The sequence below is a fragment of the Ambystoma mexicanum genome, chromosome 4p (assembly GCF_040938575.1).
Source record: "Ambystoma mexicanum isolate Mex_15411 chromosome 4p, UKY_AmexF1_1, whole genome shotgun sequence".
Taxonomy (NCBI): Eukaryota; Metazoa; Chordata; class Amphibia; order Caudata; family Ambystomatidae; genus Ambystoma; species Ambystoma mexicanum.
This window is the reverse complement of record NC_090927.1, coordinates 422350241-422376634: the sequence shown is the minus strand read 5'-3', so window position 1 is coordinate 422376634 and position 26394 is coordinate 422350241.

The following is a 26394-nucleotide window of genomic DNA, read 5'->3' as shown; positions in this document are numbered from 1 at the left end:
GCCAAGTGCTGTCTGAGCTCAGGAAAGAAGACATCAAACATAGATTCCAACATTACAAGATTGCTCATTCCTTCATAAGTGTTCACTCTGTAACCCTTAATCCAACCATCTAAGGTTTTCAAACACTCACATACCCAGGTAGCCCAAGGGGTACCATCATGCTTTTTTAGGGTCCTAAACCTCTTAGGGTACTGGGAAGGGGTCTTCCCAAATCTAGCAATTAAACCTAGCTTCACGCACTCATAACCATCCTATCCACCTCCCCCAACTCCCTTACAACATCAGATGCAACAGGGGGTAGCCTAGAGAAGAGCCAGGGAAGCAATTGATTCCCTGAGAGACCTTGAATCCCATGGTTATATTCAAACATTGCCAATCAATCCAAAAAATCAAGCTTAACCTCATACATACCCACAATTTCTTTAAGCATACGGGGTCTCTTAGGACGGGAAGACCTAGAAGACTCTGGAGAGAAGCATTTCCAAGAGACAATCTTTTCATTTCTAGTTCATAATTCAACTCCATTTCTCTGGGCTTAGGTTCTTGGTGCTTTTGTTCAGTTTGAGCATTTAAATGTTTGAATTCCAGTTCAAGCCTAATTTTATCTAGAGCAATGCATTCAGGGCTGAGTATAGGACCTGTGGGGGTCCTAGTTGGCAAGGGTTGAGGTTGCTGAGCAGGCAAGGGGGCAGAAAGGCTTACATTAGGAGACACATCTACCTCTTCCAACTCATCATTAACAGACATAGTATCATCCTCAATACTTTCCACATTTGCTTGGGGGACAGGCATTTCAGACCCACTCCCTAGACTTGGATTCTTTAACAACTTTTCAATCAATTCAGTCTTTTTGCCTTTGGCAGAGAGTTTGCTTTCTTTATACATGTTTCTTAAATAATCAGCAGTGTAACTCAGGAGGGTCTCCTGACTGTGGCTTTCCATATTAGACATGATTAATATTGCTTTTGGTGATGCTAGCCTTATGGTTAGTTGATCCAAGGTAATAGCAACACTCTAAGTGTGATTACTATACTTTGATCCTCACCGCTGCACACCAGTGTTAGGCAAAATTATATGTAGTATCCTTTGGGAACACCACACACAATTAAGACTACAAGTGACAGTATAAATTCACCTTTGGTACAAGCCTGTACTACACTGTTAAAGTGGTAGCAGTAGCGGAGCAGCCAGACTTATCTCAAGAGTAAGGGAGCAGTATCTAATAGTTACACAAAGGACACCAATTACTATGATTCAGGCAAACACTGACTCAAGGATTTCAAGTAAAAACATAAACATTTATTTCTCTCTTCAGCTGTATAACATTACACCATTATAAGCAGTTTAAAAATTACACTCTCAATACACCACACCACTTCCCTTAAATCACAGACAAGTTAAGGTCACAAAATGAAGTGGGTGCAAAATGGCACTCCATCAATTTAAAAGGGAGGGAAAGACAAAAGTTATTAGAAATTAGATCCAACCAACAGGTAAGTACTCAGGGCAGTTGAACAAGAGGAACTTCACTGAGGAGATCAGATAGAAAAGGCTTAGGGCCAAAGTCAAAAGGACAAAAGTCTGTTGCTCAAGATCACACAGTTCCGGGTAGTTTGCGGTAAAGTTCGTGGCACGGTTTCCAGACGAGGTTGGTAGAAAAGTTAGTTTAAAAAGAAGAGAAGGACAAGCCCTCACATCGGAGAAAGATTTTACACACTTTCCCCGCGGCTGAACGAATCGAGCAACCGGGTTTGCACAGTACCTTAAAACGGAGAGGATGCTGTAGCTGAGGCGGATGTTCCTGGTAGTTCCTGCAGGCTCACGGTTCCTGAAGCGACTGTCAGACTGATCAGAAGTAGGAAGACTGGAGGGTCCTGCACTACCCAGGGAAGAAACCAGCAGCAGAGCAAAGCAACGAATAAAAAAGGTGCACTCCTTAAAACCCAAGCAGGGTCCGACCTTCCTGGCTATCCAGCTCACTGTATCTCTGTACAGTGAATTCGACCAGAGGAGGGGTCCTGGCTTGCAGTTTGGGAGAACTGGTTTGGTCCCACCAGCTCAAGGGAAGAAGTTTCCTGGAGGATCTTCTCTGTCATCGGATTCTGGAGATTCGGACATGCAGCAGGGCTTCACCGGGCGGTTCAGTCGTTGTGGGGGTCCTCTTTTGCCAGTTCCTCATTGGTTCTTTCGTTCCAGTGGTGACACTGTCTTTCCAGTCCCAGAGACCTGCTTTTTATGCAGTTTTCCCCCATTCATACAGCCTCGCTGTCAATCACACAGCAGGGTGGCTGGCCTAGCAAGTCCAGTCCCCTTAGCCAATCAGACAACAGTGCGACTTGGGTTACCAAGGGAACCCATGGCAGGGGTCCGAAGTCCCCTCCCTCACACCCTGCCTACTCAGACTTTCAGAAGCCCACGAAAAGACAGCGAACAAAGGAATCATCCCCGGTTTGGCACGCAGAGAAGAACACAAGAAAGACTTTAACAAAAAGAAATGGTGACTAAACCCAGCCGGAGCCAAAATAAAATGTTTTGGTCAAGCGTGTTTATGTTCGAGGCTAATATAATAGCCTAAAACAATACCATGGTTATATAATATAACCGCGGTAGAAAAGTTAGGGTAGTTAGCAGTGCCACCAGCCAAGTCTTAATGTAAAGGGAGCGAAACAGTGCTCCAAGAGACACAGACAAAAAGGGATAGGAACTAACTCTTTCCAATACTCCATGTAAAATGGGGTGTACTGGGTCTAAAGTTTAAAGAGACTACATAAAGTTAACGGCAACTGTACATGTTTCTGGGAGAACATAGTCAGTCCCAGAAAAATGGAATCGGGGGAAGTCTAAAAAAACATCCCTGTGTTACTGCGCTGATTTTGTAAAATATACAAGAACCACTGGCTTCAAGAACTAAAGCATTCACATCTAGTCAGAACGTTCTTGATGGTTATAGGGTGCAACTAGCAGAATGCAAAAAATAGATGGATATTGAAACAGATAATATGCCATGTTAAGACAACACATGAAATCAAGAATGTTGCTGTATGAACCCGTTGTTGGAATTCAGAGTAAAACAGAAATTTTCTGAGTAATACTAGTGGATATGGTACACCCAAACCCCACCAAGACATTGGGGTTGCCAGAAATAACATTTTGCCTTCTCAAACATACACAGAGAGACAAGAAGAGCAGAGTTTCTTTCAAGAACATAGGAATATCTATCGCTTCATATGCTAAGAGAATCTCCTTCCTAATATGTCTGTGGACAGGACGGAACACGTGTGTACTACCAAATATCAAATCAGAGTAGAAATATATCAGAATGAGTTGTGAGAGCAAAGGTTACAAATACCTCATTCAACAGAGAGACCAATTAGCCCGATCAGCGAACTCTGAGAATCAAAGAATGCAACTCAGAAAATGCTCTCTAAAAAAACTCTTACAACAGAAAAGACTGCAATGGTAGCCCAGAATTCATAAGCAGATGGGGAAACACAGATGTTGATCAAGACAAGGAAGAAACACCAAAGTAACCAACCCCGCGAACGGGTTATGGACCCATAACCCAGAAGAATAATGTTCTGGGGATCCTACAGCCTACTTATACCGTTTTCAAGTCTAAACATGTATACATTGTATGCTGGCCATATCATATGTGATGGAAGCCCCTAGTGTTTATATAGAAACACTTCTTAAACACAGACAAACATGTTTTCCCGTGGGTACCAGGATCAACTATGGCGTACTTCATTTGAGAACCCTAAGCTCAAGCATAATTTGAACTATTTTCTGTCACTGGGTTTCGCTGGAAAGTGATGCTTGTTACCCCTTGCTGCACTGCCCTTTATTCACACTCTTGCCAGGTTTTGAGGAATTTCTTTTGTGGAAAAGTGAGGAGAGTGATGTGTTGAGTATTTTATTTTATGGGCCACTGTGTACCTACACAATTGTATTTTCTCTAGTGACTGCTAGAGTTATACAGGGGTGATTATCTCAGATTCCATGCTGTGTCAAGTGCATTAAGAATTGAAGAAGTATTTGTCTGCACACAGCTTGTATGGATCAATTATTAATGGGAAAGCAAACTTAACAAAAAACTCAGCTAACAACGTCAATATTGCAATATGTTAAAGAGAATGATGATAATGATGATAATAACTATAGGATATTAGCATATAGTTGTAATGTGAGCCCGTTCTTACCTCAGTTGTTTGGTTTTGTAGAGCTGCTATCACCCAGCGTAATTTTGCCTGGAACAATGGAAGGCTCAAGAGGCCATTTGAGTGTATGGCTTGCTCATCACAATGAAGGCAGGCATTAGTTCCTTGCGGGCTGTTTACACTACTGAATGTGTAATACTAAGCTAATGGTATTCTGGACAGGGCCTACATGTTGCAGTACATTTGCTGGAAATCATTTTGCTCTGGGGAAAAGGAGATGTAGGGGTTAGGGTATTGGCAGTGGTAACCATTACCTACACAGTAGTGACTGTGGACAGTAATAATAAAGGCCTCTATGACGTATGTTCGAGGCGGTTTTCAACAAATGTATTTGCCTACTAACATTTTGCGTTACTGGATGAAGCCATTGCAGCCCTTCTCTGTCCATGAGGTGCTCGCCCACATTGCACGCTTTTGCTCCCTTAACATGCCTGACTCCTGCTATTCCACGGACACACAGGCCTGAGTTGTGTTCCAGGTTCAGCCCTGAGCGCTTGGACTGGCATGCAGGGCAATAAGGCAATGTCCGAACCAAAAACGCCAAATGCTAGTGTGGGCCCATTTTTTTGGTCAAAGTGGGCCACTTGTTTGTCACATGTGAGACAGTTTGATAAGTTTCTTCGCCATTCGGCTAGTAGTTTTGACCAGTGTTATTGAATAAATATTCTTTAAAATGCACAATTTGCATCACATTTTATCAAAAACCTCGCCCTTGGGAACTACTCAGTCTGTCACAAAAGAAATGACTTGCCATTTGCAACTGTGGGCCACTTTTTCATTAATGCCCGGGACAATTTGATGCCCCAGGCGACCCTGCCTGAAACTCTTTTTGCCATTACTTGTTCTGCCACCATTTCTTCTGTTTCAAAGCAAGAGGTCACATTCAATTATTCTTTCTATTTGTATACAGCGTCTGCAAAAGGATGTTGTGATTACACACCCTATGCATAGAGACAACGAGCACCACTTTTGAGGCTCGGGAGCTTTGATTGTGGGATATTCCTGCTATCTTTCACCCTACATTTCGCACTGGTTACAGCGGGCTATGGCCAAAGGCAAACATTCTACACAATGCATGTATCGGGGTGAAAACGCTGCTGAAATAGTGTAAACGTCGACATCAATAAGCTGCGGTCCCAGCATCAGATATGGAAAGTTTTACTCGTTGTGCCTTGTTTTTAATTAATTTGAACCAGCAATCCAATTATTCATATGTGCTATTTGTGCAGCTGTAGGGAGAGCTTCCGAACAAAACAAAAAAACATATTTTTATTTTATTCACACTTCCAAATAACAAGGTAAACCACTTTATCCCCCCAAAATGTGTCAGGATAAACAACGAAGTAAATGGTATGCTAATTCGAGACAGTGATAAATGACACAAGGGCAGAAAGCAACTCATTATTAACTGTAACATTACACAAGTAGTTAACAAAGATTAATCTTTTAGTCAGTTTCCCCAGCATACAGATAACTCATTAGGCTGCTAATTTGTCTTTCCTTTGTGTTGGCACTCCGCAGTGGAGGCGCACTTTCCTCCTAATGAGCAGAGCATTCCCTCTGTGTTTCAAAACTTTTGAGAATGTTGTTTGAAATCGCGTTCATTTGATATGCAGCGAAATATGTAGAACAGGCTGCTTTTAATTGGACGCAAAACCAGGATGAAGGGGCTGAGCGCTAGACAGTAATTAATTTCCTTTTTTGACGGTTAACCTACTCGCGACGCTACACTACATATTAATCTCAAATTTGTCTGTGACAAGAAGGGTGGCGGGACGGGCGAATCTTTCGTTTCGGAGCAGCTATGGCAGCTACGCTTAACAGATGTGTAAACATTAGGATCCTACCCCTAAAAATTGATCTGTTTCCTGCCACAACTGTTAATGTACTGCGCATGCCCTGGGGCCAGACCGACGGCGACTCCATCACGCGTTCAGCAGTGGAACCCGTGTCACCGCCATTTAAGAGGGGTCAGGCACGAACAACCCGTTTTTGTAATACCCGCTATTGGCAATCGATGCATGTTTCATGACCGTTGCAATTAAAGGGTTACATTGTGCTATCTATGTCTAAAATAATTAGATGTTCATTCTTTTCAGATCACATCATCTCTGAAAATGTAACAACTGAGTACTTATTTAAAAGTCTAATTTGCCCAGTGCGTTTTGATAATCTGGAATGAAAATAATTGAGCTGTATTTTTCTCTTCCAATGTCCTCCTCCTTGTAAAGTCCCATCCGCCTCCATTTATTATTTGCTAACGGTTTCTCCGTAGGCTGAGAGGTCTCCGAGTACATGGGGGCAGATTACAGAAACAGCACTGAGACACATTAAAAAACCATTGCACCTCGGCAAGTGCAGTTTGGCATATTAATAGCACCAGGTCAAACATTGCCCTGGTGCAAAAAAGATGCATTTTCACTAAATGTTTTGCACCAGGGCACAGATTGCCTTAGTGGAATGGTATTCGCACTAGGACAAACTTTGCCCTGATGCAATAATGTATCAAAAATGTATCTTTTCAGCACCAGGGCAATTTTAGCCCTAGTGCTTTTAATATGCCAAACTACACTTGTCGAAGTGCATTGGTTTTTTAATGTCTGCCAGTGTTTTTAAAAATAGGGCAAACTTTGCCCTAGTGCTAATACCGTGCAAATTCTGCACTTGCACCAGTGCAAAGTTTCTGTAGTCTGGCCCCAGAACGCCTCTTCTAACGTTCTACACAGTAAATTGCAATGGACTTTCAGAATTTCCAGCCACAATGCCTCACATCCAAGCCCTGAAGATGTCCAAATCAGTGTATTATAATCTTGATTACGAACAATTTCATGGCAGGGAGAGGGTTGTGAAAAAAATAATGTACACCAAGCTGGTGCCCGCCCCAGGTCTTCCAGCGCCCTGTGGAAGATTTGTGCAACCCTGCGGGCCCCACCACAAATGCAGAACAGCAGCGGGCTCAGTTTGAGTCCCCTGCTGTTCTAGAAAATTGTGCTTAAGGGTGCCTTGACTCCAGCTCAGTGTCATGTAAGCAGCGCTATTATGTATAGGTGCTATTTACATGACACTGAGTTGGAGACAAGGGGCCCGTTATTTGCTGCACTGTGGGGCCGCACTTGTGCGGCTGCACCCTCTGAGCGCACCTAGAGCCGGTGCTGGACCAAGCCAAGTGTGCATTATATAATTACTTATTTAAGCATACACCCTTTTGATTGCAGATGTATTTATTAAATATATAAAAGTATGGTTATTCCTAAATTCCCATAATGCTCTTTTATGCAAAGCAGCTAGGTAACCACTTTGGTTCCATTGTTTCCCATCCATTTTATCATACTGGTATATCGAAAGACTGCAGTAGAAGTATACCAGACTATCTTGGAATTAACATTTACACTTAAAAAAAATGTATCATATTTGTGATTCATATGCCGATCTAGCACTCTGTCTCACTCGCTCTATCTCTCACACACTCCCTCTCTCGCTCACTCATTCTCTGAAAACTCTTTCTCTTGTTCTCGCTATCTCACTTTATGTCGCTGTCTCTTTCTATGTGATCGGGGGTCGCGTGGTCAGGTGGGTGTTTGTAAAGACTGGAGGGGGGCCTGTACTTCTGCTCTCTATATGGTAGAGGAGAGGCACAGGGGACCCCAGGCAAGATTCTCTATTGTGGTAGCAATGGACGAGCAATCAAGGCCTAGCTTCTCAGGAGGTAATGCAGGCTGTTCTTAAGTACAGTGTAGTCCTCAAACCCCCACAAAGGAAAGTCCACACACTGTATTAGTTAAAACACAGTCTTTATATATTAATTAAGTTGAAGGTTATGTGCACTATCACAATAACTCACTTTGTGCTCAGTAAAACTACAATGGCAAATATATACAGTTCTAAGTGGTACCACAATTATTATTAGATTTCATTAAAGTGCATCAACTGTACTGCGGTTAAATGTTATACAAATCACTTAATAAAGGTAACCAACAATAGACATAGGAAAGCAGTTGGTTCGAACAATTGGCAGAATATTGGCCTCTACCGTTAAACACAGTTCTGTGTGGAGAGTACCCCACCTGGGCAACCTGTAAAGTAAAGATATATTACAAGCCCAGTCCATATATTGTACTATAGGTCTTACTTCCTTCTATAATGTTTCTACCACCCCAAAGTACATGAAACAGCAGAGTTCCTCGAGGAGCAGCTTCGATCCTGATGGTGCTCATTGACGACGAGTCGAAGATGTCCTGCAAGGATGAGGCGTGCGGGGCACCTTGATGTCTATAGTTCAGGACCGCAAAGAGTTTGTGAAGAACTGTGGCCCAGCAAGGGCGTCGAGTCATCCGGGGTCTCTACAGTCTCTGGGTGGCGGGTGTCAGGTGTCTTGACCCACGTTTGAACTATTATGCTACAACATTTGGTGCTGTGGGCTTAGAAAATCCAAGATGGCTGAAAAGCCAACATTTGTGCCAGAATCCAGGAAAGCCGTGCAGTTTTTGCGCACACCAAAATGGTCGCCTGACCTGCCACCCACCAGTGCGAGCATGATGGGCCAGAAGTGCCATCAGTGAAACGTGGTGCCAAAGGAAAAGCAGCAGTGCCTGTTACCTCAGAAAGCGCTTTGAAATCACCTTTGTTTCTCTGAATGCAAGCTCAAAATGCCTATTTCAAACATCGCAAGATATTCAAAAATCTTACTGAACACCAGCAGACGTCTGGTTGAATGAAGTCTTGTGTGCATACAAAATCTGGAAAGATGAAGAGCATAAAATAATGTTCATAACAAAACCAGCTGAGCTGTGGATGTCAGCAGCTTAAGTGAAATGGGATTTAAAGCCACTAAAATCGAAATGTTTAACATAAATGAGTGACCTACTTTTGAGTGTCACATAGGTTGCAACTGTTTAAATGTCATAGTTTTGAACTTAGAATCAGCGTTCTAGCTGCATGTGTCAAAATTGTAAGTTTGATTTGAATGAAGAAAAATTGGAACAAAAGTGACATTTGGCTGAAGCCTGGCTTAAAGAGATTGAATTCTGCCCGGCAACTACCCCCGACAGGAGTAGAAACTGCCCAGCAACTGCATTCACAGGCCTGGCTGCCTTCTGCTGTTCCCACCAAAAGGAGATCACACCTCTCTGATTGAATCAGGGGAGGGGTGCCTTGGACTGCAGGAAACAGAAAAATGAAATTTCCTTGGCTCAGGCAAATGCTAAATCAGGGGGTCGTAAATTGCTTCCTCTTGGAAGGAAATGGGAGGGGCGCTGCCTCTGTGAGCCACTTGAGCTGGAGGCAGGGACAGACAGAGATTCCCCCATGTGCTTTGGAACCTAAACCACACCCATCTGGGCCAGAGCATAATTTTAAAAAGATGGATAATTCATAGTACGGAAGTGTCAAAATTATGTAAATAATATAATTATTTCTGTGATTTTTCTGTGCACATTTTAAGAGGTGTTAGGACTCTGTGGTATGTTCTGGGGAGTAATAGCGGAAAATAGGGTGTTACTACAAGTGTCTGTATGTTAAAAATCTGACACTTCATCATCTGATGCCCATATTCCTTGCACACATTTGTGTAAATTCTGGAAAAGTTTAGAGGTTGTGTTCTGGATGAAAAGGGCAGAATTCTGTCAGAAGTGGACACAACATCTTACAAAGACAGGGATCGGATGGTTTGGTGCTACAGAAAGTATGTTAACTGGACATATAATATTAGAAAAATTGTACATAGATAAATACGCATTTGGATCAAAAATAGATTTGTGTGCAAAGTGACAAGGGGAGTGTTCTTTCTGTATGCCATAAAAATGACACCGGATGACTCACAACTCTGTTCTCCAGTGAGAGCACAGAAAATCTGCTAACCAATCAGGATCTTCAGAGGGTTGGGCATAGAAAGTCAGCCTTCCCACCCACTTTCACAAGACATAAAAAGAGCCATTGAGACCCAGGTAGGGACACTCACTTTCCACTTCAAACTGATTTCCAGCGAAGCGCTTTGCCAGAAGACTCCAGAACCAGAACTTAGAATCCAGACTTCAAATCCAGAAGACTCCAGAACCAGAACTTAGAATCCAGACTTCAGAACTTGTAGCAGAGAGGCCTAGTCCACAAGCTGAATCCTTCAGAGGCCTCAGAATCCAGCAACCTAACCAAACTATTCAACAGCTGGCCGAGCTGTTTGATTCTGGCCTAGAACCCTGTGCCAGAACCCAGAAAGCAGAGCTGTATCCAGACCGCTGTGCGGTGCAGATAGAAGACCAGACCCAGACCCGACCACTGTGCAGTGCCAGAACTTTTGCCAAAACCAGAGACCCAGACCAGATCGCTGTGAGCAGAACCGGCACCAGAGACCGTCCGTGGCGAGTGAAGTTCAAACATGACCAGATCTTGACGGCCTATTTCAAATTTATAGTGTAAGAACCCACAGAACTGTGCATAGTCATCTCTTAGTTTAAAATAATCTAATTCAAACCATTTCCACCTATTTAAAACTGCATCATAGAAATCGTGTGTCCATTCCGTGATTTCAAACCTGTGAAAGTGTCATTTGTCATTCTGTGCTTTACTTTATTTTTGAGAATCTACCTCCACTATATTGTCCGTATCTTTTGAACCGCATTTGCTAGGAACGAGATTTAACTTTCATTGTATAGCTAAGATCCTCAGCCTTCCAACAATACTTTCTACTCCTTATAGTTTTTCCGTAATCGCGCTCGACGCACTCGGAAAAAGTGCCACGAATTGCAATTTGAATCAAATTTCTCCACCTGTCAAAAATCGCTGTCTTTTGCTTGCAACTGCTGAAATCCGTTTTCAACCTGATAATCCCTCATGAATCACTGATAGTGTTGACCTGAACCAATCTTAAGTAGCTATCAACTACCCTGAATCTCCTATAGGGAATTAAAATCATTTTTAGCATATTTTCACTTCATTGTAAATCACATTAAAAGTATTTTGGCATGTTATAAAAGCATACCGGTTGCTCCAGGCTTGCTAGCGGGGAACTGAATTGCATTTGATTGTATCCCTGAAAATTGTGTGCTCCCCTTCCATCTCCTTATTTTGCATGGGGGAGTGAATTGTCAAAAGAAAAAGTGATCATATTATCTCTTGTGGAAACCATCTCAGTTATTTCTGTGCTGCATTCTTTTCCATCATTGCATTCCCTTGAACCCATAAAAGCATTCTCAGCTACTTTATCCTCTCCATACCAACTCCTAAGTAATTAAAAAAGTGTGCTAGTGTAATACTATCCATTTTTGATCACTGTCATATTCATAAGTGTGCTATCAAATATTAATTTATTTATAAAAGTGTGATATATATCTTGTTTAATTTTTCAATAAATCTTTTAATTTGCAAAGCAAACCTACTTCTTGGCTCAGTGAAGTCAGGGGGGTTCAAAGAGAGGGGCGTTATACAAGGGTTTATCATCCAGATATATGAACTTGTCATAAAAATATATAAATAAGGGCTTAATTGGGCATCCCAGACTAGACACGGGAAATTCACTGGTGGATGCTCCTTCACGCGTCGACAGCCTGGCCTTCTGTGTCAGGATAAGGGGGGGTGGCGGAGCGGATGAGTGTGTCCGTGAATCTAAAGTCTTAGGCAAAGGAGTCTGCGGCTCCGGTTGTCGATGGCACGGCATCATGCAGTCCCCTCTTCTGGGCAACACGGCTTTGATGGGCCTCCAGCGGTTACGGCGATACTTTGAACCCTGGTCGACGGCAATGGACTTTGACAGCATTGATGTGCAGGTGCTTCACTTCGTTCTCGGCGGTTCCCGTCTCCGGTCGGCAGCCTTTCGAGGGTCTGACTTCCAGGGCGCTTCGGCGAAAGTTTAGCAGTGCTCGATGGTCCCTCGGAGCACAGGAAGTGGGTGCCCAACCATGTCCTCTCTTGGATCAGTCTCGATGGCTTTCGGCTTTCTGATTTCGGCAAAGGGAGACAGCAGTCAACCTTCTTCAGGCTTGGCTTCGAGATTAAGTGTCAGTTTCAACTTCATCTTCTGAACGATTTTTAGCAGTCAGAGGCCCCCAGATATACTAGTTGATGTCCCATTCTTTCTGCTGGGTCACACTCAGGCAACCAATCACTCAGAAAGGCATTCAGCAGTCAGTCAGCCAATAAGACATACAGTGCATTCAGGACATTCACCTCCCTCTCAGACACTCACAACAAGGAATGTGTATTGGGACAAGTACCCAGACATTCAATACTACACACTGCATTCATACCAGTTTCGGGCAAGCCTGTCTTAGCCATTGTGTCAAACGCTAGAAACTAGACATCCAAAATAAGAAGTGCATATTTGTCACACACTCCATTCACCCAGGTCCCACCCACATGGTGTACCCACAACGTAGAGTCACTGGGAAGGCTCCAGCCAGTCTGGCCTGGACTTCACAACAACACGATATATGAAACTTCCACCCAACAGCCAGTCAGGGGGACGGGACGGAGTCAGGGCTTCCCAGGATTTTGGGAAAACAAGGTAACAGGCAATAGAAAGCAAGAGACCACATGGGCCATCTTGTTTCGTAGCAGGAATCAACTGATTCCAATGGTAGGGCCTGGGTATCCCAAAATGGAGGATACCCAGAGCACCTGTCAAATTTAGCATGGAGCTACCACCAGCCCATACCCTGCCCTGTGGGTCATACACAGGTGCCCAAAAACATACACTCGGGGCACAGGGTTGCACCCCCACCCATGGGTGCCATAAGGGTATCCATGGCTCTGTACACCAAACCAAAAACTGGAAGTGCTGCACTGCTAGGAGTCCCATATGGACTCCTGGGCAGAAAACAATACAGAACACAAATGAAAAAAGGACTACAGGATAAGGACAGGGAGGCCCTGTCCCCCAATGCATTTCCAGTGTCACAGTGTTCGCTTACACCTCCCCATCCGTTGCTGAGAGCAGCGTGAACCGAGGAGGGTGGGGGGCAGATATCTTGAAGATGGTAGATGTTTTTTGCAAAAGCGACTATTAAAACAACATGATTAATTATTATAACACTTTTAAATCGCTCTTTTTAAAATTTTGCAATGTTAATTTCTAATAATCACTTCCATTAGCACCCTGAGAGGCACCTTCCACCAATGAGAATGCTCAGATGCTGTCTGTATTCACTAAGGAAAGACAGCATTGCAAGCAGTTTTGTTGGTGTCGAACGCTTCCCACCGCCTGTCCCGGCATTCACCTTAGCACCCGTGTATCTCCCTACACAGGTGCTGATGGTGTTTTCTTTTTTTTACTAAATTGAAAACAAGAAAACATACCTTTCTCTTGCCACAAGACGCAACACAGTGCTGTCAGCCAGGCAGTCCCTCTTCAATGGTGATGACATTAGTCATCAATATTGAAAACAGACGACCTGGCTGACTGCACTGTGGGGCGTCGGGTGGTGAGAGAAAAGGGATGTTTTCTTTTATTAAAAAAAAAACATTATCACCGTGTATGGATCTACACGGGGGCTAATGTCAATATGCCGCTCTGTGGCGGGCCCACCCTGTAAGTAACAACCCACCACCCTCATTAAGGGACCTTCGCTGTAGTCAGGCCCTTAACTTGGGCGGCCAGCCACTAACTACAGGGTGGGCCCACCACCTCGGGGCATATCACCTCAGTATATTTATTAATCACAAGAACGTTGCACTTGTCTTACTGAGCACAGTACTTTATCAAAATCTAGAATAACCATATAAATCACTTTCAGATAACATGTTTTTATTTCAAGATGGACATGTTCTTGGTGCAGTCCGATTGCACTCTTACCCTATGAGAAAGGGGAAGGGGTCAAACACCAGCGAGGCTTCCAGCCAGACCTGGACTCACTTTGCAGGATAGCGGGTGAATGACATGGTGTCTGCCCTCAGCCAGAATGACATAGATGGAAAGGAGTCGACAACACAATTGTGCTTGCCGCCTTCATCACGCTGATGACCTTTAAGCATTAGCTATTTAATCTGAGCGGCTAGCTAGGCTGCCTGGCTGGGGTTGATAGTCATATGATAAAATGTACTAGTAATTGTGATAATTATCCTTTTGCATTACTGTTGAAAGCAACATTTGTTCATAGAGAGGGTCCGGCCAAATGAGCCTGCACCACATTGCCTCACTGTGAGTGGGATAATATACTGGTGTACTGGTGTCTGAGTGAATACGTGATTTGTGCATAAATGGCACGCTCATGCAAGGATAACGTGTGAATATCCCCGCGTGTAGTACTAGGACATTTCAGAAACTGGAAAATAATAATTTCCGTTTCTCAAGTGGCTGAAGGGAACAGAGGTAAAAATGAGCCATGCTGCAAACGAGAAACACATAAAACCCGGAAGGTTTAGCTGAGCTGCAATGAAGGCAAACATGATCAATAATCTGATGCCAGGGCCAAGTCCTATGATGGGAAGTGACATCGCGAGAAATTAGCATTTCAAGGTGAAATAGGCACATTCCATTAAAATGGCTTTGCATAACCAACCACCTTGCACCGGCAGAATGGCATTTGCCTTTCATAAAATCAACACACACGTAAAACCAAGGGAAGATATTTTCTTCTAATAGTGTTTTTGAAAACGTTAAAAGGTGTGCATGTTTTAAACTCAAGAAGCACTACACATGTTTTCCCTGGAACTTGCAGTAGCGAAATGGTACATTTTACATTTATTTGTTTGTTATTTTTCGTCAGATTAGAAAGTGCAGTGGTGACGTGCCTAGCCTGCAAGCCTGACGACTGCGGTTCGATCCCTGAGATCGGCTTTAATTCATGAATTCAAAGAGATATAAGAAAAAGTCCAATGCCCTGCACTTATAACAAGAATCACCACTTGTTGTAGACGCACGATCGGCTAGTTGTGGCCTCTTGAATCCCTCTTACAACTAGAAGGCAACATGCCGAACTGACACGGTTTAACCACTCAACACGTGACGATAGCAGCATTCCCCTTGATTCTTTTGTGGTGTCTATTTACTGCACGGAAATGTTATATATATATATATATATTTCGCCTCCATACGCACTTTAACCAGCTAAGTGCCTGATAATATAATAGATATATACAAATTAGCATTTCAAGGTGAAATAGGCACATTCCATTAAAATGGCTTTGCATAACCAACCACCTTGCACCGGCAGAATGGCATTTGCCTTTCATAAAATCAACACACACGTAAAACCAAGAGAAGATATTTTCTTCTAATAGTGTTTTTGAAAACGTTAAAAGGTGTGCATGTTTTAAACTCAAGAAGCACTACACATGTTTTCCCTGGAACTTACAGTACCGAAATGGTACATTTTACATTTATTTGTTTGTTATTTTTCGTCAGGTTAGAAAGTGCAGTGGTGACGTGTCTAGCCTGCAAGCCTGGACTGCGGTTCGATCCCTGAGATTGGCTTTAATTCATGAATTCAAAGAGATATAAGAAAAAGTCCAATGCCCTGCACTTATAACAAGAATCACCGCTTGTTGTGCTTGTTGTAGACACACAATCGGCTAGTTGTGACCTCTTGTATCCCTCATACAACTATGCCTCGAGGCAACATGCCGAACTGACACGGCTTAACCACTCAACATGTGACGATAGCAGCATTCCCCTTGATTCTTTTGCTGTGTCTATTTACTGCACGGAAATGTTTTATATATATATATATATATTTCGCCTCCATACGCACTTTAACCAGCTAAGTGCCTGATAATATAATAGATATATACAAATGTGTGCTGTAACTGATCATGACACACAGCATGCCTAATACATCATGCAGATATATATATATATATATATTCAGTGAAAAAACTTTGTTAAAGGGACGTTATTATGGTTAAGTTGTGCTACTAAAAACCTATGAAATTCAGTGAAAAAACTTTGTTAAAGGGACGTTATGGTTCCAAGTAAAACCGAAAAACCCTTGAAATTCGCCAGTTATGGTAAACTAAGCAACCATAACTCGCGCCACCACCGTGCACTGCTAAGCCTAACACCCAGGACATCAAAGATGACACCACAAATGTCATTGATGACATCACTGATGACGTCACATGGATGACGCCCCCTTTTTTCCTTTCCTGACATATCTAGGCAACATGATTTTCTTCAGTAACAGTCAGGAACTAAAAATTGTAAATACTATATTTGTAGACTTACCTTCAAGTATGTTCTTACAATAATTCACTTATGGTCCAGTCATATCATATGAAACATATACATAGGGGAAGACACAACCTTGAAGGACAGCAATCCTTTTTGTGCATTAAAATTATCAGTAGAGTTATCAGCACTTTCTGATAGTTTTGATGTTTTTTTATTACTGTACCTTCCCTGTATATGCTCATATTTTTATATGTTGTACTCACACTATTTTCCTTAGGGTCCAGACACATCATGTGATATATATAGATAGGGTAAGTAACAGCTTTGAAACAGAGCAATCATTTCTCTGCATAAAGGTAATCAGTTAGGTTATGAACACTTTCTGCTACTATTGCTGTTTTTTTTCTTACTTCAATTCCCTTGTATATATTCATATTTATATGTGGTATTGTCTCTTTGTGATTTGTCTATAATAATGCAATTATGTAGTAAGTGGGTTTTATTACCTACTTATCACAAGTTTCACTGTACGCAAAACTCTAATATGAAAACAGTTATCATTTCACTATTCAACATGGGAAGCTTATGAATATTCACCTCCATCATGTATGCTGCACACATGCCTATGTTTCTACATGAGTACCTTAGTATACTGGATTGAAGTTAATAATAGAATGCTATTTATATCAACGCATAGCTTAATGCACTGATTAGCACTTGATATGTATTCCAATAATCTTTGACACTTTTTTTATTAACATTACACTAAGAATCCCTTGTACAGACTTTTCATCAAAGGTAAATGCACATGTGGTGTCATCAGTGATGTCCTCAATGACATTTGTGATGTCATCTTTGATGTCCTGGGTGTTAGGCTTAGCAGTGCACGGTGGTGGCGCGAGTTATGGTTGCTTAGCTTACCATGACTGGCAAATTTCAAGGGTTTTTCGGTTTTACTTGGAACCATAACGTCCCTTTAACAAAGTTTTTTCACTGAATTTCATAGGTTTTTAGTAGCGCAACTTAACCATGACGTCCCTTTAACAAAGTTTTTTCACTGAATTTCATAGGTTTTTAGTAGCGCAACTTAACCATAACGTCCCTTTAACAAAGTCTTTTCACTGAATTTCATAGGTTTTTAATAGCACAACTTAACAATAATAACTTCGACTTTATGTACATGTAATATGGAACATACTGAACCCCTTCTACTGAATTTGATGTCCGCAAACTTTTTTGTTGTCCGCAGACATGTTCGGACAACAGTACCACTACCTAAAAACTCTGGGAGGGTATGTTTAATTGTTATATCATAACATAGTAACATTTGAAAAATTCACAAAGCAGCACACATACATATTATATGTAGTAATACATAAGAAATGTAACCAATATATGTAACACACTAACCATTAATTTAAATACAATATGTTCTAAAATGGAATATACCAAAAGAAGATAAATTGGCTTCCAACAAAATTACCTCACAGACACTCCACAACTAAGAGCAAGACAAGACCTACAGAGTACTCAGAACATATCTTACCTGAAATAGTAAATGTACTTCATTTTACTCATATATTTATAAACTTTCTGTATTAGATAAAAAAATATATATTATTTTTTTTTTCTCACAGAAATGTCTAGTACTCTGCAATGGCTAGAGGAGCATTTCCCACATGAGAACTTTACCATATAAACCATTTAATTATTATTATTTTATATACATTTAAGATATATATATATATATATTTTTGTAGAGAGCATACCAAAGTAGAAAATACCTCTGAAGAAACTGTTACGGATAACACTCTTAACAGTATAAAAGAAACAATGGATATATTGTTGACCAATTTTAATAATTTGAAAACTTGTGTTGAGGAGCATTTTAAAACAAAAACCTTATACCATTGTCCCACATGTACTTGTCCCCCCTCGCCATATCCCAGTCAATTATCCCCAAACACTCTCCATAACCCAAAACGTTTTGATGATACTTCCATCCCTTCTTCACCTGATACCAATCATGTTGAAACCCCCAATTCTCCAGTTTTTGTTTCCGTTTCTGCCTCACCTTCTCTGTCATGAATTGTTAATATATGTTAAATAAAGTAACATTTTTATATTGTGTTGTAATTAGTTTCAGTATAAAAAAAAAAACAATTTAGGTGTCCGCGGACAGCACGGTTGTTATGAAATGTTCGTAAATAAATGAAAATGGAGGTGTCCTGAAGAACACTATACCTGTCCGTACTGTTCGCTAGCAAGTTCAAACTGTTCTAGAACACTCGCGGTGTCCTGAAATGTTTGTAAATAAACGAAAATGGAGGTGTCCTGAAGAACACTATACCTGTCCGTAGTGTTCACTAGCAAGTTGAAACTGTTCTAAGAACACAAGTGGTGTCCTGAAATGTTCGTAAATAAACGAAAATGGAGGTGTCCTGAAGAACACTATACCTGTCCGCACTGTTCGCTAGCAAGTTGAAACTGTTCTAGAACACACGCGGTGTCCTGAAATATTCGTAAAGAAACGAAAATGGAAGTGTCCTGAAGAACACTATACCTGTCTGTAGTGTTCGCTATCAAGTTGAAACTGTTTTAAGAACACACGCGTTGTTCTGAAATGTTCGTAAATAAATGAAAATGGAGTTGTCCTGAAGAACACTATACCTGTCCGTACTGTTCGCTAGCAAGTTGAAACTGTTCTAAGAACACATGCAGTGTTCTGAAATGTTCATAAATAAAGGAAAATGGAGGTGTCCTGAGGACGCTATGTCTGTCCGTATTGTTCGCAAGGAAGTTAAACTGTTCTAAGAACAAACGGTTGTCCGTAACAGTTCGTTTGACGTGTGCCGCGCTTTTAATTACTTCAGGACCTGAACAGTGTCCGTAGAACATCAACGCGCATGCGCAAACCAATGTCTGTGCATTTGGTGTCCTGCGGACAGCCGCTTCCTTCGCGAACATGTTCGCAAAGCGATCATGTGACCGCGCCCATGCTGATCGCGTGTTCTGAATGCGGACATTGTTCGTGTCCCTGAACAATTCAAAAGTACATTTTCAAGTAATCCACAATATTTCTCAATAAAAACTCACCATAGCACAAGTCCCACATACTAATCCTGAGTTTCTACATACTTTTTGAAAGTTTTTGAACCTTTTTTTGTGTTCGATCTGTCTGTGGACAGCGTGCATGTCCACGAACTGCGTACAAGCACCCCTATAAAAGACCACACCCTAGAGCTTACTCTCATTGTGTTTCTGGCTATTCTTCAGAGCACAGCTATTTTTCCTGCAACTTGCAGATTACACCATCATCAAGATGGCATCCATGTCTGCACTACTGCCACCTGGTGCCGCACCTGCTTCAGCACCACCTCCACCCCCTCCACCACCTCCCCAAGGGCCTGAAGAGGGGAACAGGAGTTAGGATGCAGAGGAGGAAGAAGAGGATGACGAGAATGAGGTAGTGGAAATCCCTACTACCCGCACTCGGTGTGAGTCTTGGGTTTGGCGGTTATTTACCATTCATGGGGATGGTCCTAAGGCTCGTGCGAACCGAGTCACCTGCAATGAGTGCAAAATGGTACTCAGTTGCGGGAGGTATGGTTTGTGGGATGTATTTACCCAGGCATCCTAGCCCTACCTCAAAACTGTGCAGTACTGACATGGAAAACATCATGATGGCCAGAGCTTCCCAGAAAATGCACAGGGAAATGCATGAAGAATAGGCTGTCACCCATTTTTGCCGATGTTATGGGCACAGAAGGAAACTGCCTAAAACCACCATTGGACTACCCGCACAGTAGTCTGAAACCATTGGGAATGGCAATGCTGATTGCCAAAAGCAAACCCATAACTGTTGGGAATTCATTTTCTTAAATCCCAAAAAGGGGTGCAGTACCAGTACTCACCACTATCCAAAAGCCGGCGTTTTAAAACCACCAGATTTTGTGTAAAACTGAATGAACCCAAAGCAGGCCAAAGAAAGACTTACTGAGAGGTGGATACAATGTAAAGTTATATTCTGAAGTGACTTGAAGGTTTATAACAAGACTGGCTGCGCTGTGGATTTCAGCAGTTTAAGTAAATTTGGACTGAAAGACACTAAAAAAAATCTAAATGTTTAAATTGACTGAGTGACCTACTTTTGAGTGTCACATAGGTTGCAATTGTTTAAATGTCATAGTTTTAAACTTAGAATCAGCCTTCTAGCTGCATATGTAAAAATGTTTAGTTTTATTTGAATGCAGGAACTGGGGAACAAAAAGTGACATTTTATCTGAAACCTGGTTTAAGGAACTGAATTCTGCCTGGCAACTACCCCCATCAGGAGTGAAACTTGAGTCACAGCTGTGTTCCCAGGCCTAGCTGCCCTTTTGCTGCTCACACTAAGGATATGCCATCTATCTGATAATTGAATTACCTGTGCTCTGCAGGAAAGTGAACAAAGCCCTGTCCTGGCTCAGGCAAAGGTTTTATTGGCAGGAGTCGTAAATGGTCGTAAAAAGTGGCTTCCTCCTGAGGAAAGGGGAGGGGCACTGCCTGTGAGAGCAAGCTGGCTTGGCAGAACTGGAAAAAACAGAAATTCAACCTTGTGCTGAGGGTAAACCACACCCCTTTGGAGCCAGAACATAACTTTAAAAAGATGAATAACTCAAAGAGCGGACATGTTAAAATTTTATAAATGATACCATAATTCTTGTGATTTTTCTGCCCACAGTTTAAGAGGTTTTTAGAACCGGTGGTATGTTCAGGGGGGTGTCAGCGGAAAAGTGGGGATAACTCTAAATGTATGCATGTTAAAAATCTGAAACTTCATCAGTTAATGTCCGTACTCCCTGCGCACATGTATGTAAAGTTGGGTCAATGTCAGAAATTGCAAAATCAGTTAAAAAGTGAAATATGTGCCATTTCTGAATGCAAGCTCCCAGGAAGAGCAGAGTTTGAACAGGGGATACCTCCTGTAATGCATGATGGGTGCATATGATTTAAAACAATATGTACCTCTGCAAATATGTATTTGTTTCAAATCTAGATTTGTGTGTAAGTTGACAGGAGGAGTGGACTTTCTGCAGGCTGTAAAATGACATCACTCTGACTCACAGTTCATTCCCCAATCAAATGATAAATGGAAGTTTGACCAATTAGAAGCTGAGAGAGAGGTAGGGTCAGTGATGCTAGAACACACCCACATTCTAAACACATAAAAGCAGACAGACAGGACAGATAGGGACCTTCAATTCCATTTGCTGCAACGCGCTCTGCCGGACCATACAACATCCAGAGATCCAGACTTCAAATTCATCAAACCTCCAGAGAGCCAAACTAGAGACTTCAATCTATCCAGAACTAGAGACCCAGACCAGAGAACCAGAGAGAGCTGACCCAGATCACTGTGAAGTGCAGAGACCAGAGGCGAATTTAAAACCCTGACCAGATCCGTGATGAGGCCCATTTAATTCAAGAATATAGTGTGAGTACCCAGCAGAACTGTGTAGAACCAATCTCTTAGTTAAAATAATATAATTCAATCCATTTTTAATCTAAGTAGAACTGCAGCTTAGCAATTGTGTTATTCTGCCATCATTTTAAAACTGAAAAAGTGCTGCGTTTAAAATTTGCAAAACCAAAAACGACCTCTATTAAATCGGTCATAACTCTGTAACCGTTTGGGCTAGAGACTTGCAGTAACTTTCATTTGGAAGCTGAGATCCTAGGCTTTCATAGGACCCCAAAACGATAGAGATAGTCCTTGTGGTTCTCCTGTAATAGCGCTCGGCGCATCCGCGAATTTTGCCGCGATTTGCAAATTTCTTCACATGTAAAAACTGCTGCTGCTTGCCTTCCATTTGCCAGAAATTCGTTTAACCTGCTAACTATCCCTGCATCATTGCTAGTGTGAGCCTGGACTAATATTAACTAGATACCACTCACCCTGAACCTCTGAAAGGGAATTAAAAGTATTTTAGCATATTTTTCAATTCATTGCCAGCACATATCAAAGCAATTTGGGCCTGTGTTTTCAAACTTATGTAGTCTAAGCTTGCTGGATTGAACTGAATTACAGTTGATTGCATTTCTGAGAACTGTGTGCTTCCTTCCATTTCCTTGCCTTGCATCAAGGGGGGAAGGGGATTGCCAGAGAAAAGTGATTACATTGTTTTGCTGAAATCATATCAAGTTGTTTTCTATACTGCATTTCATTCATTCAACCTTGCATTTCCTTGAACCTTATAAAGCATCCTCTACCACATTATACTTTTGTTCCTATTTACCAGTGTGCTACCTTATCCATTTCATGTCAACTCATTAGTGATTATAAGAAGTGTGCTAGTGCCAGATTCTCCGTTGTTGATCTTTATCATATCAGATTAAGTGTGCTATTCAATTATTAATTTATTATAAAGTGTGATATATATATATTTTAAATTATCAAATAAACCTTTTAAACTTGCAAAACAGAACTACTTCTTGGCTCAGTGGGGTCAGGGGGATTCCAAGAGAGGGGTGTTATATAGGGGTAGTCATCCAGAACGCATGAACTGGACCTAAAGATATATCAATAAGGGTTTTCATTCAGTATTATAGACTAGGCGTTGACTTAGCTGTAGTGTTGAATTGAATCCTCTTACAAATTGGGGGCTCGAGCCGAGACGTTGGGTTAGATTTACCACTTGTGCAGCTTAATACAGTGTGCTAACTGACGGGATACATACATCCGGTCGGATCACCACGCTGCATTACGCTGTGAAGCATTCCTCAAAAGGGACACTCCAAGAAAAGTTCTGTTCTGCAAAAATAAAATACAAACTTCTGTAAGTCAGGACAGAGACCAATCTCTAGAATGACGACCTTAGTAGACATGAAAATAGCCAGAGAGCACCTCTTGCATAAGCTATTTGTGAGAGGTGAATGGACCGAACAGGGCCAGGATGTGTGGTTGCAGGCCATCACACAACAGGTCACTGAAACAGGGTCAGATATGTATAGAGATCAGGGTCCCTTACATGTGGCCCTGAGTGAACTATATATGGCTCCTAAAGCCAAAGAGGAACACAATAAGATTGCCAGGATAGCAGCATACCTGTACCTATATATGGGAGACATGCAGGATAGATGTGCTGAAAGCCAAAATCTGGCAAATAGGCAACAGATGGCTTTAGAGAAGGTCCAATCTGACCTGGTCTCTTCTGAGCAGAGGCTGCAGAGGAGCCAGGAGTCAGAAGATGATAGTAGGCAGCACATCATTAAAATAAAGAAGGATATGGATGTGCTGCAACAGGAAAAGGTAGAACAGGATACCAGATTTCTGGCCTTGCAGAAGGAATACCAAGAAGGTTTGGACTCCCTACTGCAAAACCAGAAAAAGCTGGAGCAACAACTGGACTTCAACAGGGTATGTGCTGAGCAGGTAGTCACCCTGCAAGGCCACCTAGATAGAGTGAAGGCAGAGAGCAACAAACTAATTCTGAAAGACCTGGATACCCAGGCAGAGTTTGATCAGGAGCGCCAGAATGCTGGTGCCTTCCAAAGGCAAAGGGACGACCTGGCAGCACAGATGCAGGCTCTCAGTCAGGAAAGGGATACCTTAGGCCAGGAAGTCTGCCATTTAAAAAGAAAAATGGAAGAAAATCACCTGACCCACCAGGGACTGGGTGACCTCCAAAAAGAACACCAGAACTTGCTAGAGCACACCAGGAGGGTGGAGGATGCTCTAGCAAGAAAGGAGCAGGCCAATAGGGACACAGCTCAGGAGGTAACCCTCCTGCAGCAAAGACTGGCCCAGTTCTCCAGGACCAACCAGGAAGCACAGAGGGAAAATGAGGCCCTCTGTCAACACAATGATAGGCTCCAACAACAGGTAGCGGTGCAGGAGAGACTGATAGAGTCGAGTAAGGCCTTAACAGAGGAACTGAAAGCACAAATGCAGGCTCTTGCATTGCAACAGGGAGCAGGGGCGGATAGAGATGAGGTCCGCTGGGAAAGAGAGACTCCTGACCATAACCGCAGGAGCCCTAACACCAGGGGCCTTCATCTCCCCCAGTCCCTGGACTCTACCACCCCCATGTCCCCTGGTGCACATGAGCACAGGGCCACAGGGATGGCAGATTACTATCCAGCTAAGAGTATGGGGCTCATAGGCCAGTACCACTCAGGAATGGAGGGGTGGGCATCCGGGTATGGGCACCCAAGTACAGTACAGTTCAATGGGGAACCCCAGGAGAGTAGGCCCATTAAGGGCATCCTGAAAACCTCTGCCCAGCTAGGTCAGTGGAGGGGGTACCCATCAAATCCTGGCAGCAAGGAGGAATCTGAAGACTCCTCTGAACTGCGCAGGACACAGGAGACCAGGTCCCCACATTCTGCCAGCCATTCCCAGGCTCGCAGAATCCGGGAAAACCTGGAAGAACAGACGGGAACCTCTGGGAGCAGTGCCTCTGAGTCCGAGGATGAATGGACAAGGGTTACCCGAACCAAAAAGGCCAATAAGGCAAAAAGGGCCTTGCTTAAGGACCCCTTAAAGCAGATTAAGGCGATCAGGAGCGTCATCACGCCTTACCATAAGAACGCTAAGTATTCTGTTTGGGAGCACTTAGAGTTGTTTGAACAAATGATGGAGACTTTCCATTTGAAGGACAGCCAAAGCTGTATTCAATATGTAAAGTGGACCTTCTCCCCGGAATACTCCAGTTTCTTTGCGGGGCTGGAGGACCAAAATCATTTAAGATGGTCCACATATAAGGCGGCCATCCTGAAACATTTTTCTGTTCACAGAAATCCTCAAGAGGCTCGCAAGGCAGCCTACAATTTGCAATGTGGGGAGGATCAGGCCCCACAAGAATTTGTGCAGGAGTTAAAGCGTGCTTTTGCACAGACCACAAGAAGGGTGCGCACGGATAGCAGGGAATTTATGAATACGTTTTTCCATGCCTTGCCCAAATATATCATGACCCAGCTCATGAGGGATTTTCACGAGAAAAGATCTTTAGACTGGGTCATTGAACAGGCTACCCGGATCTATGAGGTGCAGAAACCGATAGATAGCAAAAGTAATGCCCAGAAAACCCCCAAAGCCAACAGCACCCCTACTGCTGCCAAGGTGGCAGAGGTAAGGGTCACCTCCGTTTTGGATTTGGAGATGGGGGCCTAAAAACCTACCTGCACCTAATAATGCTAGGCCCAGAAGGTCTTCGGGCCAGTCACAGACAGGGAGCCAAGGAGGCAGCCACACAAATGGGGTCCCTCGCTCTCCTGATTATGTAAGTCCCCGTTACAAGGGAAATCGACCCATCCTGGGTTATGTGTGGACTCCTCCAGCCCAAGGGGGGGGATCCAGCCAAGCACCTAACCCAGGGAACTTCCCTCCAAACTTCCCACAGGAGGGCAGAAAATTACCAAACCCTGGGCAGAACTTTTTCCCCAGATATCCACCCGACTTTCAGCCCCAAAACCATCCATCCTTCTTTCCCCAATTCCCTGAGCCCAGACCACTGAATCCGGGAGAGGGGAGGCCAAGGGTGGAGGGGTACCCAAATCTTCCCAACCCGGGGTATTACCAGAGGAGGGACAGCTACCCTTCCCGGGATCAGCCCAGGGGAGAAAACAGGGCCCCGTATCAGCCTGAGCGGGTTTCCCAGTTAGAGCGCCAGGTTCAAAACATGGCGCGGGATATGGGTCATATACTGAGGGCGCAGCAGAACCCTCAGATCAGCATGCCGGCACAGAACGCACCCAACTCTGGACCTGGTGCTCCAGAACAATGACGGGGGCAGCACCCCGATAACTCACCGGTTCCCAGGGAGGAGGCACAAAGGGGAGGGGGGTGTAAAGCCTTGGAGGAAGCTTCCTTCCTCACTTGTAAACAGCCCCTGGAAACCCAGGAACCGGAAACAAAATCTCTTGCCCCTGAAAGTCTGCCTCCTAAGGAGCAGAGGGGGGATAGGAGAAAAAAAAGACCCAAACAGACTCAGTTTGAGGAGGAGGTACAGATCTCCTTATTTGAGGGAGAGGGATCCTCAGAGGATCCTGGGAAAAGGATCTTCTCCTTCAGAGAGGGGGGAACTCCCCCCAAAGAAA